The sequence below is a fragment of the Macaca mulatta genome, chromosome 7 (genome assembly GCF_049350105.2).
Source record: "Macaca mulatta isolate MMU2019108-1 chromosome 7, T2T-MMU8v2.0, whole genome shotgun sequence".
Taxonomy (NCBI): domain Eukaryota; kingdom Metazoa; phylum Chordata; class Mammalia; order Primates; family Cercopithecidae; genus Macaca; species Macaca mulatta.
This window is the reverse complement of record NC_133412.1, coordinates 13191148-13207606: the sequence shown is the minus strand read 5'-3', so window position 1 is coordinate 13207606 and position 16459 is coordinate 13191148. Positions and strand designations below refer to the sequence as shown.

General features: G+C 34.4%; 1 long non-coding RNA gene across 2 annotated transcripts in view; it reads right to left on the bottom strand.

Moving 5' to 3' along the window:
* Nucleotides 1–6340: 6340 nt before the first annotated feature.
* Nucleotides 6341–16459, bottom strand: part of LOC106999127 (uncharacterized) — a 318273-nt gene continuing 308154 nt past the window's right edge. Inside the window, exon 4 of one of the 2 annotated variants that reach the window (XR_013395494.1) lies at nt 6341–8519. This is a non-coding gene — a long non-coding RNA (uncharacterized LOC106999127). The remainder of the gene's footprint in view (nt 8520–16459) is intronic. The other variant, XR_001445826.3, reaches the window with a different exon arrangement.

Genomic DNA, 16459 nt, shown 5'->3' with positions numbered 1-16459 from the left:
TAACATTTCCTATACATATCTGTACCTCCCCTAAGGTAATTACCTTCCAGAAGCTTTGGGCTGTTTTTATTATGTCCACTTATTAAGGTAGATTTTACCTTCTGTATTTAACATCTGAGGAAATTTATACTTGCCCAGAATATAAACAGATGAGCAGGGATCCTAACTGAGGTTTTTCTCTTATGTTCTTATTGACAAAAATAGGCAGTTACCTCTTATTCCCTCATACAAAGACCATATAAATTGGTCCCTTTGTCTTTCTGTGAAATCCAGTGGTACAGCTAATGATGACATTCACCTCTGCCTAGTCTACCACTTACATCTAAGTCAACTGTCCCCCAGAGGAGGAAGCCCCACACTAAATTCCATAAACACAATACATACTCATGGGAAGGGAATAGACCAGATAGATTGAAGCTCTGGCCCCATGGGTTCATATAGTTCTTAAATGTTATCTCCTCCTTAAGCCAGGCTTTTATCATGAAGCATTAATACTATTTAAGAAGGATAAAAGATTGTCATAAACTTTGAAAGATTTCAAGAGCAAATAAATGCTTATCAATTTCAGAGTCAAAGAATATTAAAATTAAATTTAAAATATACAATTAACCTAAAACATTTTGAATTTGGACTAATTGTTTGAAATTCAAAAGGACCCTAGGATATTTTTCACTTGAAACACAGAAATAAAAAATTTATACTAAACAGGCAGAGTTTGCCCTCAAGGTTGAAAACATTAATCATCATGCATCTAACTGTTAACTGTAAAAAATCATTTTTCTTCTGATTTAAAGGGAATTATTTAGTGAGTGTTTTTAACTTCTCTGCTTTCTCAAGCAGAGGCAGTAACATGGGGTCAGGTTCTGGGCTCCTGTGCCCCATCACGTCCCCTTTCTCTACAAGGAGCTGCCTTTGATATCCAAGGGAGCTCCTGGCCCAAAGAATGCACAAAGCCCAGGAAGAAATGAGACTGCTAGGAATGTAATTGAGATTTAGTTGCTAAATTCAGGAAATAATTGGAGTTGAACAGTCTTTCTAAGAAGAAGGTATATTTTAGCCCCACAAAAAAATGAACTTGAGGCAACAATCAGTAGGGAAAAGTCTTCACAGGACTGTTTGAAGCTTTCCACAGTATTCAGAAGACCATAAAGCTGGAAACAGCTTTTTTTTTTTTCTAAAAAAAGAAAAAAAAAGTTTTTCATAGGTTGAGTGAGGATATTTAGTACCAGGAAGGAAATAGGATAAACCAGTATACTTTATAGTCTTATTTATGTAGGTTTCTCATGGAGCCAAATCACCACAACTACCTGACTGGCCTGTAATGTTATTGTTGGACTCTTCAATATTGAAATTTCCTTAGGTGGGATCCAAGATAGCTTTCCTGATACAAAACTATATTCCACAAGTAATAAGACTCGTTATCTCTGATTTTTGGTTAGAGATTTATTTCATCTGAGACAAGGAAATTTCACATTATTTTTTAAACTCTGTGGTTCTGGACAACATACCTGCCCAGTTTTGCTTTGGGAAACACCCTTTCCTTTCATAGATATGGATTTTTTTAAAATGTCCATTATTGAGTTTTTGGTTGCTGTTTTTTTTTTTAACATTAGTCAAAAGTTTGGGCAGGGTTATCTACTAGAATTCATCCTCCTCATATCTTTGACTAGTGACACAGGTCATTTTTATTATTTTCAGTGTAGTGAATGATCAGATTATAGCAACTTGTTCACTTTCTAGTCAAATTCTAGGATGTTTACTTTGGAAATCTGGCTAGAACAGATATTAATTTGTAGCTAATTTCAGTGTTTTTTCATACATTTTTCAGAAATGAAATATATTGAGTAATTCACTACATGCTAAGCCCTGTGCTACTTAGGAACACATACTTTACAGGTACTGTAGTATTATGACTTTCATAATTTTGAAAAATGCTAAATTTCATTAGATGTCAGCAAAAATATATTTTTTCTTTCCATTGAAGTTCCTGGATACCCTGAATTGCATCCATGAATCTTAATCAAGGCAGGATCGTATAGATTGTAACAGACACAGCCATTTATTTGCCTCTATATCCCATCAGGTTTCTCATCAAGTATACTAGCTCCCAGTGTGCTTGTATTGCAAATACCCAGCCTCTGCATCTGCAAATGGATGACAGGAAGCAGGGGGCTTTATATTACTTTGGGGACATCCCTTAAACAATGACTGACCAGTACAGGGGTCTAAATACTCTTAGCTTCTTTTGCCATTGATTGGAATACCTCTAAGTTGTGAACAACATGGTCCTCAGAGCACCTCTGAGTGGCTGAGCCAAAGTTACCATTCTTAGATATTGCATCCTTCTCTTCTAAGTCCCTACCAGTTTTTCCCAGGAACACTTCCTAAATAAGTCACTTTCACAAGAATCCTCAGAGAACCTGCCTCTGAGGAACCCAATCTAAAACACAGGTCATGGTAAGACTTAGATCAACAAGCTATAAAAAAACTTACATGCTCCAGTTTACTTTATATAAATAACTACTGTAATCAACAAAATACTCAAATTCATATTAGACTGGGAAAGATTTAGGCCAAATGTATGGAAAGTACTTTCACTTTTGATTATAGTTAGTAATTTGCATTACTAACTCTCCCCCTGAGAATGTCTCTGATAGAAGACTAGAAACTTAAAAAAGACTGAAAACCAACAAACTGTGTAAACATTAGAGTGAATATTAATCAATATTGACTGTATAATTGTTTTGTGAATGTATGTGTGTGTATGTGTGTGTGCATGCATGTCTGTTCTAAAAAGAAGGTAGGGATAAATGAAATAAATTATAAGGTTTTTGCATTATTCAACAAGAGGATAAGAGTACTAATTAGTATTAAACATCTGTAAGTCAAGAATGCATGCTGTTAGCTCTAGTACAATCATCCAAAGGACAATAAATGAACATATAATTTCCAACCTACCAGAATAAGAAAAATTATGAAAAATAATTACTCTAATAGAAAACAAGAAAAGTTAAAAAAAAAGAACAAAGAGTAAATAGAAGAAGTCAGGTGAACAGATAGTAGACTTAAGCCAAATATATCAATCAATAAATTAAACAAATAGAATGCTTCAATTAAAGACAAAAAGATTGCCAGACAATTATAAATAATAAAACCAAGCAAATAGTTTCAGATATCTATCTAAAATATAAGGATTCAAAAGTGTTAGAAATAAACAAAAGCTCATTTTAATATTATTCACAGTAGAATTTAAGGCTAAAAGGATTGCTAGAGGTAAAAGGAACACTTAATGATGATGAGATATAATTCACCAGGAAGATACAATTCTAAATGTATTACAGTTAACATACCCTCAGATATATATATAAAGTAAAAATTGACAGAACTAAATTAGACAAATGAACAATTACAATAAATAATTAACACATCTTTTTCAATAAGTGATAAAACAAAAGCTTGGAAGCTACATAGAAAAATTTAATGATATGATCAAAAAGAAATGTAATTGAAATATATATAACAAAATGGCCACCAATTTCAGAATATACATTCTTTTTAAGGATATATTACATTTTTTCCAAATTGACCATATACTGGGCAATAAAACAATTTCATAAAATTTCAAAATAAAATCATATATGACAATATTATATATGATTTTCAGATCTCAATGCAAATAAGATAGAAATCAGTAAAACTATAACTGGTAAATCCCCATATTTTTGAAAATTAGGCAATATACTTCTAAATAATGCAAGGATCAAAAAAATTTAAATAGTTTTAGATAACATGTTAAACTAAATGATAAGGGAACTATGACCTATTAAAACTTGTGGAATGCTGCTAAAACTAGTGGTCAAGGGGGGTTATAGCTTTAAATGTATCAACAAAGAAGGGAGACTAAAACTCAAAGTAAGCTTGCATCTTTAAAAATTAGAAAAAGAATAGACATTTAATACAAAGGATAGATGGAAGTACATAAAGTTAAAAATAAGTACTCAATAGATAACATCAACAAAAATCAAACTAATTTAAATTTGTAAAGATTAACAAACTCCTGATAAAACTGACGAAATTTTAAAGAAATGTGTAAGTAACCAATATCAATGTGAAAAAGAGACATCACTCTAGATCCTGCAGATATTAATGTTACACCAATAAATTAAAAAATCTAGATTAAAATTTCTAGAAAAATTCGACTTTAAGCAAACAATAAAATTTTGAATAAATCACCTGTTCATCACAATATACTGATAAGAGGGTTAAAATACAAACCACACAGTGGAATATCTGAAACATACATAACTCAAAGGACTTCCTCACATGACATTTTAAAAATGTAAAACTTTGACAAATCAGTAAAAAAAGATAGCTACTTATTAAAGATAAGCAGTAAACATACAAAAGGATGTTCAAGTCCATTAGTAATAAGGGAAAGACAATTAAAGCCACAATGAAGAGTCAGCTGATCTTTGATGAAGGGTCAAAGGCAATACAACAGAGAAAAGACAGTCTTTTCAATAAATGTTGCTGGAACTGAACATCTGCATGCAGATGCAAAAAAAAAAAAAAGGGGGGGTTACAAAAGAGATTACAGACCTAAATGTAAAGTACAAAATTATAAAACTCTTAGAAGGTAAAAATTCCTAGAAAGTAACATAGGATAAAATCCAGATGACCTTGGGACTGGTGATGACTTTTTAGATATGATACCAAAGGTACAATGTATAAAATAATTGATAAACTGGACTTCATTAAAATTAAAAATGTTTGCTTTGCAAAAGACACTGTCAAAGAATTAAAACACAAGCCACAGACCAGGAGAAAATATCTGCAAAAGACATATCTGATAAAAGACCATTAATCCAAATTACACAAAGTTTTCTTAAAACTCAACAACAAGAAAACAGCCTGATTAACAAATGGGCCAAAGAATTTGACACCTCACCAGAGAAGACATACAGATGGCAAATAAGCATATGAAAAGATGCTCCAATGTTCCACATCATATGTCATCATAGAAGTGTAAACTAAAACAGTAAGATACCACTACACACCTATTAGAATGACCAAAATCTGGAACACCGATTACACCAAATGCTAGTGAGGACATGGAGCAGTACAGTTGCTGGTGGAAATGCAAAATGCAAAATGCAAAATGCTGTAGACACTTTGGAAGACCGTTTGGTCCAACAGTAGTGCTCCAACAGTAGTGCTCCTTGGTATGTACCCAAATGGCTGAAGATATAGGTCCACAAAAACCCACACATGAGTGTTGACAGCAACTTGATTCATAATTGCCCAAACTTGGAAGCAACCAACATGCCCTTCAGTAGGTGAACGGATGAACTGTGGTACATCTAGACAATGGGATATTATTCGGCACTAACATATGAGCTATCAAGCCTTGAAAATACATGGAGGAACTTTAAATGCATATTACTGAGTAAAAGAAGCCAATCTGAAAAGCCCACATACTATATAATTCAAACTATATGATATTCGGGAAAAGGCAAATCTAGGGAGACAGGGGTGTCAAAGATCAGGAGGGGTCAGGAAGGAGGGAAGAAGGAGAGATATAGGCAGAGCACAGAGGATTTTTTAAGGCAGTGAAAATACTCTGTATGATACTATAATGGTGGATACATCTCAGCATACATTTGTCACACACTTAGAATGTACAACACCAACAGTGAACCCTAATGTAAACTATGAACTCCAAGTGATAATAATGTGTCAATTTAGGTCCATCAACTATAACAAATATACTACTCTGTAGGAGACAATAGTAATTGGGGAAGCTATGCATATGTGGGGCCAGGGGTAAATGAGATATATCTGTACCGTCCTCTCAGTTTTACTGTGAAGCTAAAACTGCTCTAAATCAAGTTTATCATGAGACACCACCAGAATGATTACTTTAAAACATTAAAAATAACTAATGATGGTGAAAAGGTAGAGACATGAAGACTAATACTCAGATACAAACGAATGCACACTGCATGATTCTATCTGTGTAAGTTGAAAAAGCAGATAAATGAACTTGCACATTTAGGTTGTAAAACTATAAAGAGCAAGAAAGCAAAGATGATGGTTACTTTAGTAGAAAGAAAGAGTGGCCGTGACTGGAAAAAACGTTCTAAGATGCTGGCAAGTGATGGCCACGTGGGTGTTTCCTTTTCATGGTTAAGTTATTGAATTATACATTATTTCTTCATTAATTATTCCATATATATGTTATGTTTTAAATAAAAGGTTAAAATCAAATAATTATTTTAAAGAGCAAGGAAACACAATTACTTTAATGTTTACCAATTTAGGGAATACTAATGTTATATAGTTTCGGTTTTATTGCTTTATTGTTTGAATGATCATATTCCATTCCATACATTCAGAACATTCTAATATTTGGGCAGCTCACAAACAACTGGTAATTGGCATTTCTCAATACAAGTCTTTAAAAATGCTAATAAAATGTTGCTTAATTTAAATTTAGCCTGTTCTCCACCAGATATGAAGTAGGGCATTTGGGTTAATCAATTACTCTGAATAATAGAGTTACTATCTATATCACACATGGGTTACACATTAAGATGTTAGAATCCATTTTTTAAAATCATTTTGTACAAACAATACTGAGCATAATTAAACCGTTAGTGATTCAACAAACAAAATTACCTTTAAATTCATAATGAGCATCAATTGTCAATGTACTATTAGTGTACAGAAGGGCTGGGGAAACTAAGTTTTGGTTGACAGGATTTCACCTAAGAGCATTTCTAGTTAGTGTCCCAAAGGGCAAGGGTAGTGTCAGCTTACCTGGGAAATTGGAGTTTGAATATTTAGACAATATTCAAAACACATTTTGTATTGAGTCTCAGTGATAAGAGGATTGCCTTTATTTTCACCTCTTTCCTCCATGACAATCTATCCCAATCTAATTTGTAAAGCCTTATTTGTGCATGCACACATGCATGTACACAAAGAATGTTTGGCTTATATTTATACAGATTTTTAGAGTCTACACCCATTTTCTTTCTCTCCCAAGACCTTTCCAGCTTTTCTTTTTAGAAGTCATAGTAGCCATTCACAGAAATATCATGAATAGCATGGTATATAAAACATATTCTATATAATAGATATTATGATGCTATGAACACAAAGATAATGCTACTATGTGTTACTGTCCTGATATTAAAGAGGTAATATAAATTATTCTAAAGATGAAACTGCCTATTATAACTTTTCACTGCTAGTTTTACACAAACTCTGAAAGCAATTTTTAATTTCTGTGCATGCATAAGTTGAAATGTAAAAGTACTTGTTTTTCATTGCAGCTGATTTCAAAAGCAAGGGCCTTAAAAAGTTAATACAGTTAAATCTTAATTTAACCTAGAATTATGGAACTGCACTCTTAGCATATAACCCAGCTCCCACACCTTGCCATACACACACCCCCACACACACTGTATCACAAAAAGGATAAAGAAAAACACCTACTCTGAACTTAACTTACCACATTTTTATTATCATGATTAAGGTTTACCCAGGACTTTCAACCATCTTGCAGATTCCAATGACAGTCAAAAGTAAGTAAAGTAGTTCAAAAGCAGAGCAAGTTGACTCATAAAGAGCCCTGCTTCAGAGAACAATAGCACAGGGTATCCTTCTAAGCTCAGAAACTAAGAAAAAGTTTGAGCTAAATCCAGATGATTTAACTTTTGCTCATGAAAAGTGAATTTCCTCTACCTGTACTATATTCTGTTCCTATAAGTTTGACACAGCTCTGGTTTAAATACAATAGAAACAAAGGGAGGAAGTTATGTTTGGTATCCTTTACATTTATGTCTTCAAGGTTGTTGGGAAATCTTTTAGGCAGTCTTCCTTTCTCCAAATATTCCCTTCCGCTGTTTCTTTAACTGGAAGAGGTTTTTCATTTTATACACTGTACATTTCCAAAGTATATATGGTTCTAGGCATGGTATTTGCTTTCCTAAGAGATATGAATCGCTTTTGTTCATTTACCTTCTTTGAAATTCATTTCTAGTAGCTGCAGAGCTGCTGCTATGGAGTGTTAATAGGCTTCTAACATAGCTGTCATTTCAAGTAATAGGTGCCAAGCTTTCAGCAGCTTATTAACACATTATAACAGCAACCCCTATACTAAACAAACAAATTGCACAGAGGAGGACACAAGCAAAATTAGTGTGTACAAATATATATATTCATATGTATACAGACACACAGTATATACTTAGGACTCATCAACATATTTGGTTCCATACATGATTAGACCAGAATTGGCACTTTGTTTTTTATGAATATTCACAGGGAGAAAGAGTGGATCGGATTTGTATTTGGTCCCAAATGTGAGACGAATACAAACTGGTATAATTACTGAAAGATTTCCATCCTCTCAGCCCAGCGACACTCTCAAGACCGAAAAATTGCAGACTTGTGGTATTTCACATCATGGAACTGTGCTAACGTGATCTTTCAGCGCCACTTCATGGGGGATGCTGCAGAGGAAGAAAAAGTGGAAATAAGCAAAGAAATACACCAACTGGCAAAACTACTGAGAAAGGAAAAGATACAAATATGCTTCTAAGAGTCAAAATTTGCATTTGGATATGAACACTGGACCAACTCTACAAACACAAATATATTCTTCCAGATGCAGGGGCAGACATATGTACAGATAAATATGAGAATGTATATTCACACATGCTTTATGTAAATATGAATACACACACATATACACATATGTATATATAGATACACTGTCCTTTACAAGTGTTTATATATTTAATGGTTGCATAAAACTTCCTCACAGCTTGCTGGAAGACATATTTCAATAAGGGCTCTAAATTTTACATTGTAGTAAAAGCTGACCTTTTTTGAGTATAAAAAAATTCCCAGAGCAATTTATAATCATGTTGTAATATATTTGGAGGTTCCAAATATATTAAATCCAATTTTTAAATCAGCTGGATAATTTTATAAACTTTACTAAAATTTGCAATATTAAGGAGGATGACTTGATGGCCTCCAGTTATCTTGCAAGATTTAACGGGTGCTACTTTTTATTGTTACTAATGACAGGTGGCATTATTGTTTAGTAAGTACCAGTGCTGAGTTAGTAACGTTATAAACCGCACATACTACTCTGAATGTTTCTAGTATCTATAAACAACTTTCAAATCTGGAAAAGTAAGAAATTCAAAACAAAAGCCAAATTTAGTGATAGAATTAGTTAATTGAATAATGACTGACTTTTGTGATAGAAATTATTTCTTCACAATACTACTCTGGCTGGACTAGATATAACTTGACATCATAGCTAGAAGAACAATTATTTTGAAGCCTGTAATAAAATAATAATTGATTTTAAGAAACTCCATTACCAAAAAAAAAATGCCCTGGTTATATACAGCTCAAACCCAAGAATGACTTTAAGAACCTTTTAATTCTTACTTGCCATTAGGGCACACTTTACAGAAATAATGACTTTTAATTCAGCAAACAGCATTTTCTTTTCAAGGTGGATACAGTAACATATAGGTAATTAAGTCCCAAATTTTGAAGTCTATTCTGTGGTTCTCCCAACTATATCCCTTGTGTTGGCTCTCATCTTACCCTTGTCTAGCAAGGAGTTTGTAATACCACCTTCAATGTACTTCTCTTGTTTTTAATACTTCAAATTGTTTTTCCTACCTTAAGAGCATTTGGAAATTAAAGCATTCATTTTATTTTATACTCTGGAAACCACTTAGTGAATTATAATCTCACTACTGCCCTCATTTTTAGATGTCTCAGATCACACTATTATGCTTGCATGCTGCTCACAGCATTATATAATAAGCTATTTAAAGACTATGTCTTCAGCCAGGCACAAAGACTCATGCCTATAATCCCAGCAGTTTGGGAGGCCAAGGTGGGAGTATCATTTGAGCCCAGGAGTTCAAAACCAGCTTAGGCAACATAGGGAAATACCATCTCTACAAAAAAAATTTTTTTTTTAATTAGCCAGGCATGGTGGGGTGTTCCCATAGTCCCAGGTACTCAGGATACTGAGGCAGGAGGAGCCCTAGAGCCCAGGAGTTTGAGGATGCAGTGAGCTGTGATGGTACCACTGCTCCCCAGCCTGGGCAAGAGAGTGAGACCTCATCTTTTTTTAATAAAAATAAAATAAAAGACCATGTCTTCTAGACTGCAAGCTCCTTGGGAGAGGCCTGTGTCTTAATTCATCTTTGTTTCCCTAATATCAAGTACAGTACCCGATGCATGGAAACTGTTCCATAAATGTTGAATTCATGAACAAATTAATGAATACAGATCAGGTCCTCTCTATTATTTTCAAATCTGTCTTAGCTCTCACTGCTTAGTCAAATCCAATTTCATTTTCCCATAAATATCTACTTCTAGTTCTACCAACGATCTACACCTTAAGTTATAGCCAGAAAAAGAAAAGTGTCTGCAAGTCAGGACCTCATCCCTTTCTAAGAACATCTCTTGTTTCTTTGCCTGAGTAAACTGATGCCTTAAAAAATTAAGTATGCAGTAGGGCCAGGGCCAAGGGTTCTTTTGTGTGATTTTAGTAAAAACATTTTTTATAGAAAAGTATCTGCAATAGCCTTCCAAGAGTTTGGTCAGCTCACCCCAGAATTTGGTTTCCAGTGACAGTTATATATGTGTGAAAATAATGGGTGGTAGTTTCAGGTTATGAATGTTATTTTGGTTGACATTCCCAGCAACTACCATGATTTTAAAACAGAAAAACAAAAGTACAAAAAAAAAAAAAAGTAAATACGAGAAAGAAGAAAACTAAAAGAACCAAAATTTCCAGCTACATATTTTATAGAAACTACTCAAGCCAGTTTGGAAAGGCTGAATGCCACATGACCCATAAAATATGAACTTTCAGTTTTCAATCAAATGATGAGGGGAAGTTGCTCTGTATTCTCACCAGAATGTTTTTAATAATCTCCTCTATAAATATATATATGGTTGGACTCTGATTATAACACTATATATAATAAAGGTGGGTAGCAAAACCTGTTTTCTACCTCAACATTGTTTATTCAACTTATTAAAATAGCATAAACTTGGGAAACTAAGAAAATGTCAGTTTTCCAACTCTGCCAGGAAGGAATCTGACAACTGCTACATAATCACTGAAATGCTGCAATTTGTTAAAACGCTCCTAATAATTTTTTTTCTGACTTTTATCCAACGGCGGCTCAAGTATGACAGAGGGAGAGAGCAAGAGATTTGGGCTAATGATGATTAACATATTATGGAGAGGGAAGGCTACCATGATTAATTTCAAAGTCAAAGTGCTAGGGAGTTGGCACCTTCACAGAATCTCTGATCAGGGGAGAGAGCAGGAGTTTGAAAAGAGGGCAAAAAAAACCCCACAGCCTTTAAAATAATGAACAGCTTTCCCCAGTCTTGCCATACTGCAAAAACACCCATACACCACGCATGCATACAATTCCCAGGGGCTCATAAATTAATTTAGTGACAAAAGATTGTACCCAAGTGATAAAGGTCCAGTACTACGATTATCTTTATGGATAATTGGGGCCATAAAATAGTTCCAAAGCACCTTTTATTTGTCATTTGTTGACAATTCAACCAATTCTCCTGTCTGCCATCCTCCATATTTAATGGGTCCCTATCGAAGTATGCAACACACTCGTTTGTATGGGAAGAATGTCTTCATATTGTTATGCCATTGCATATCCTTTACTTCCTTATGTTGTTCATCAGTCTACCTCCTGCTCTTTCTTTTCTATGACACCTCTGAGATGGTACCCATAGCAACACCCGAGAAGGTGAAAGTGAAGATGCTGCAGTCATCCCCAGCGCACAGTGCTGACAATGCCAGTCATTAATGCAGCAGCTTCTGCCTGCTCAGATCTCCCTCGCTCCTCTCTGGTCTTGTTTCCCTCCAGTAGCAGCCACAGAGCTCACTCACAGAGATCCAGAGACCTGCTGTTAATGATTTGTCACTTGTTTAGAACACCTCAGGATGGCAGGTCTGTATAATCTGCCCTCAATGGCACTGCCAGCTTGCATTAGGAAACAATTACTTAGTTTATGACTAGTAAAGTAGGCACCCAGAATTTCCAATTAAACTCGCAGGTTTCCGAAGGAGCCTGAGTGCCCCTTTTTTGAGGAAAGGAACAGATGCCCCCATTAGGGACAGTTCTACTCACTCCTGCTTCAGAGTAAGCCACGTGTAAATCAGTGCCCTCTAGATTCATAATCTGGGGGCAACAGTATATGGAGAATGATTTTATGTGAATTCAGTCATTGCCATTTATTTAAGATCTCACTATTTGTTAAGATCTGGGTAAAATGAAACAATGGACACTTGCCTACAGGCTTTTATAGTATGGAACAAACAAAAGACACTAGCATGTAGCATTATTACTTTAATCATTACCCACTTTGTGTGTCTGGGGGCACATGAATTAGAGAAGAAAAAGAAAGGATTATGGATTTATTCCTCTTCTTTTTTGTTCAGAATAAATGTTAGAATCCATAGATTGTTTAATCAAAATTAAGAGGTTTCACCATAAAAAACATTATTAAATATTTAACATCAAATATAAACATAAGCTTGCATAAACTGGCTAATTTAAAATGTTTTACATTGAGTAGATCTTGACGTAAATATATTCCATGAATTTGAAATCACTATATGTATGGAAACACAAATTTTTTTCATAGCTAAGAAAGGTCAAATGTTATTGAACCTCAACTCCAAAAAGTTACAGCCTGGAGTTTCCATGTGATAGCTCTCGTAATATCATATGATTATAATAATACAAACTTAGAATCTTATTCAAAATTCCAGGAAAAGAGTATATAGATATTTAACCAAAAGTCTGCATGCATGAATATCACATATTTCTAAATCCCTTTTCTGCTCCCTCCAAAAAGAGGAGGAAAACTAACCATTTATCAGTAGCAGTGTGAAAGGAGAAGATTTATCATTTTAAATTTTTCATTGCAGATGGTTTTCATTTTAAAAGGCGGGGAAGTGATTTTTTTTGAAATCATTTTTTTTCTTAATGCAATTGAGCCAGACGTTTCTCGTAAATCTTGTTGCTTTAGTAGACAATACTCAATTCTCTAAACTTTATATGCAATATCCAGCTTCTTTTTTTAAGATGCTCCCGGGCATGAAAATGAAAGCCATCTGAGAGGTGGCATCACATTCAAAATATGCCATCCTGGCTACTCCCCTTCTCCTTAGCTCACACTTCATCTAAGATGTTCCTCTTTGTGCTCAAAGTGGGGAGTCTCAATGAGTTTTTAAAAGATTTCTTTCTTCCTTTTTGGGGGGAGGTAAATAAATGAGCCTGCCAGTCAATATTTCTTTCGAGTTGGATAGCAAACTGTACCCAGTGATTCACTGAAGTCATTGAGTCAGAGAGACAAAATAAGAAGTAGACCACAGGGGAGAAAACAGAGAGGGGATGCTTCCTTTGTAATTAAAAAAGAATTATTTGATACTTGATTTGAGTTTCCTGCATGATGTCACTCTTTAAGGCAGAACAATTTAACACTTGTGGTACAGCACTGGATATTTCCATCGAGCAAACATGGTGGTACTGTACTTTAGATTCATTGTTATTCTTAAAGTACATTCACTGTCCAGTTTTGAAGCATCAGTATCCCTAAAATAAAGATGGACCTTAAAATGCTATCAAAAATTGCCAAATTTACATGAAAAGTTTGTTCTAAGGTGTAGTGTATATGTCATAGATATAATTTTAAATATGTATCATATATAATGATATATTTGTATATCATCTCTTTCTATCTCTTTGTATCTTCTAATGGGAGATTCCTTGTTATTTGACTAGATTAAAAGGATTGCTTTTCTCAGATTCTGGGCTGGAGTCGCTTATGAACTTTTATGACCAGGTTTAAAGATACAAGGAATTGTATAAAATGCCATCACTGGTTGGCGCATATTTTGTAGGTTCCAAGTGGGCAATTCTAATGGTGAATTCCACTTATGAATATTGATTTAATAAAATCTTATTTGCAAATACTTCAAAGAGATGCAACTGAAAATTCAAAAAAGATTTCCAGAAAGTTCCTCCTTTTGCAGACAACAAGGAAGTTCTGGTAGGTGAATGGAAGCTAAGCTCTCCTGGATGGAGAGTGTTAGAAGAGACACTGGGAACTCAGGCCCATGATGCTCAGTTTAGTGTTCCTAATGTTACAACCTGTGATTTCACACAGAATGAGTGAACAATGAACATCTCAGCAATTGATAAAACAACCTTCACCAACCAGGACCAAAAGAATTGTCTTATAACTTCATCTTAAAAAGCATCTTCTGACATTTGTTTGCCGAAACATACATTACACTTCTGCTGCCATCTCATTCCTTTTACACATATGCTTCCTAAGCCTGGCTTTATATTATTAAAATATGAAAGTTACTGGGATAAATAATTCCACTTTCAAGCTGTAGGCCTTTTCCTACAGCTCAAAATTATCACATTTATTTGAAAGAAGTTTCTTTAAAACATCTGGAAGATATACCAAAGTGATAAGCTGGGAGAGAAGAAAACCTTTGCACGAGGAACACATTCTTAAATATAATGCTGAAAAACATAATACGAACAGGAAAATGAAAATCACCCATAATCCCATCACTGTGAGATTATATTTCCTGCATGATATATATTTTTCTAAATCAAACCACATTTGGCATCCTAGGAAATCCAACTTAAGTCATTTTTTTATTTCCTCTCCTTTATGATCTTACTCAGAAACCATAGAACTTACACAACCCAAAAAACTTTGGAAGCAGGAGATCTTCCAAATTGTCCTTCAGTCAAGTATAGTCTCCATTACAATGATCATGGTCAGCTCAAAGGCATGTTCCCGTTGTCCCTTCAGCCATGTAGACCCCCTGCTGTTGCTCAAGGCCAGTTTAAATCATCTTTAAAAGCATACTTTATATGTGTATAATGTTCCATTCTATGGTTAGGTCATAATTTCTTTATTCCTATAATTTAACATTTAGATTCAAGAATTTTTGTTATTACTGGTAAGCTATAAAACACTACAGATACACACAAATCTTTGTCCACATCTCTATTTTATAAGGGTAAGTTTTTAGCAATGAGATTCCTGTATTAAGAAGTACAGATAGCTTTAAGGATCTTTATTCTAACTTCAAAATTACTTTTCAAAAATGTTAATGTCTTAATAACTTAGTTTTTACAAATATTTGTTAGATTCTCTTGTTTCATGCTTATTGAAATGAATAGCTTTAATTTTATGCAAATTTATGCATATTTTTCTTTGTAGTTTTTTTTATTTTATGCTTAGAAGTCCCTTCTGTATCCAAAAATCTAATGTTATTTTAAATTTTTAACACAATAAACAAAAATGTATTTGCTACAAAGAATGAGCTTACAACCTCTTTCCCCCCCACCACCCCAAATAGCAAATCAATTCCCATCACCATTTCCTTTGCCCAGGAACTGATACTACTATTTCTTTTATATGGTGGGGCCCAAATATCTCTATGTGAAGATGAGCATTTGGTTCAAATGAGTAAGGAACTCACCTCTGGGAAAAACTTAAAGGGGAAACCAAAAAACCTTCAGTAATTAATATAAATAATATTTCAATACAGTATTTGAAAAACCAAAACTAATGCAAAAATTTCAAATAAGCAATACATCAAAATTTTAAGTAAATTCAGAAGTCCTATAGCCTTCTGCTGTCATTCTTTAAAACCAAATCTATACGAAGTAACAGGATTGCTAGCAGTCTCCCTAATATTTCCAGGGATACCTTTGGGACTTCCATTCTCAGAGTGCTTACATCTCATGCCAAACCCTTGCTCAATTGTGAAACACGTGTGACCATCATATCACCACTCTGAACAGCTTCATTCTTAGCAGGGACACAGTCCCTTTGTCTTTATTTCCCAAGGCACTGCTAACACAAGGGTATTACACTCGAATTCTTACTGAGAGTTTGGAAGTAATTGAGGGAGAGTATAAACAGACAGGGAAACACCCCAAGATTCATTGTGAAACATCACTGCATCTAAAATTCTTCAGTGGCTCCCCCAGATCATGGTCACAGTGATTCCTCCTTAGACTGGCCAGAGGCCAGGTTGATTTCTCCATACTGATTTATCTTTCCCATCACAAGTCTTTCCCGAGTTCAACAATGGTCAGCCTTCCTTCCCCGTCTTTTTGTTGTTTGTTGTTTCTTCAGTTCAGGTTATCACAGGAACACCAAAAATCCTTATTTCTTTACTGTGTGAAGTAAGATCCTAGAGTATTGGCCTTTGTGTCAGATAGTGCTAGTTCTTTCCTCATCTCTTTCCCCTGGCCTTTAGCACTTCAGAGCTTGCCGGTCTGACTTCCAACTAACAGCACCTCCATTTACTTACCCAAGGCTTTAT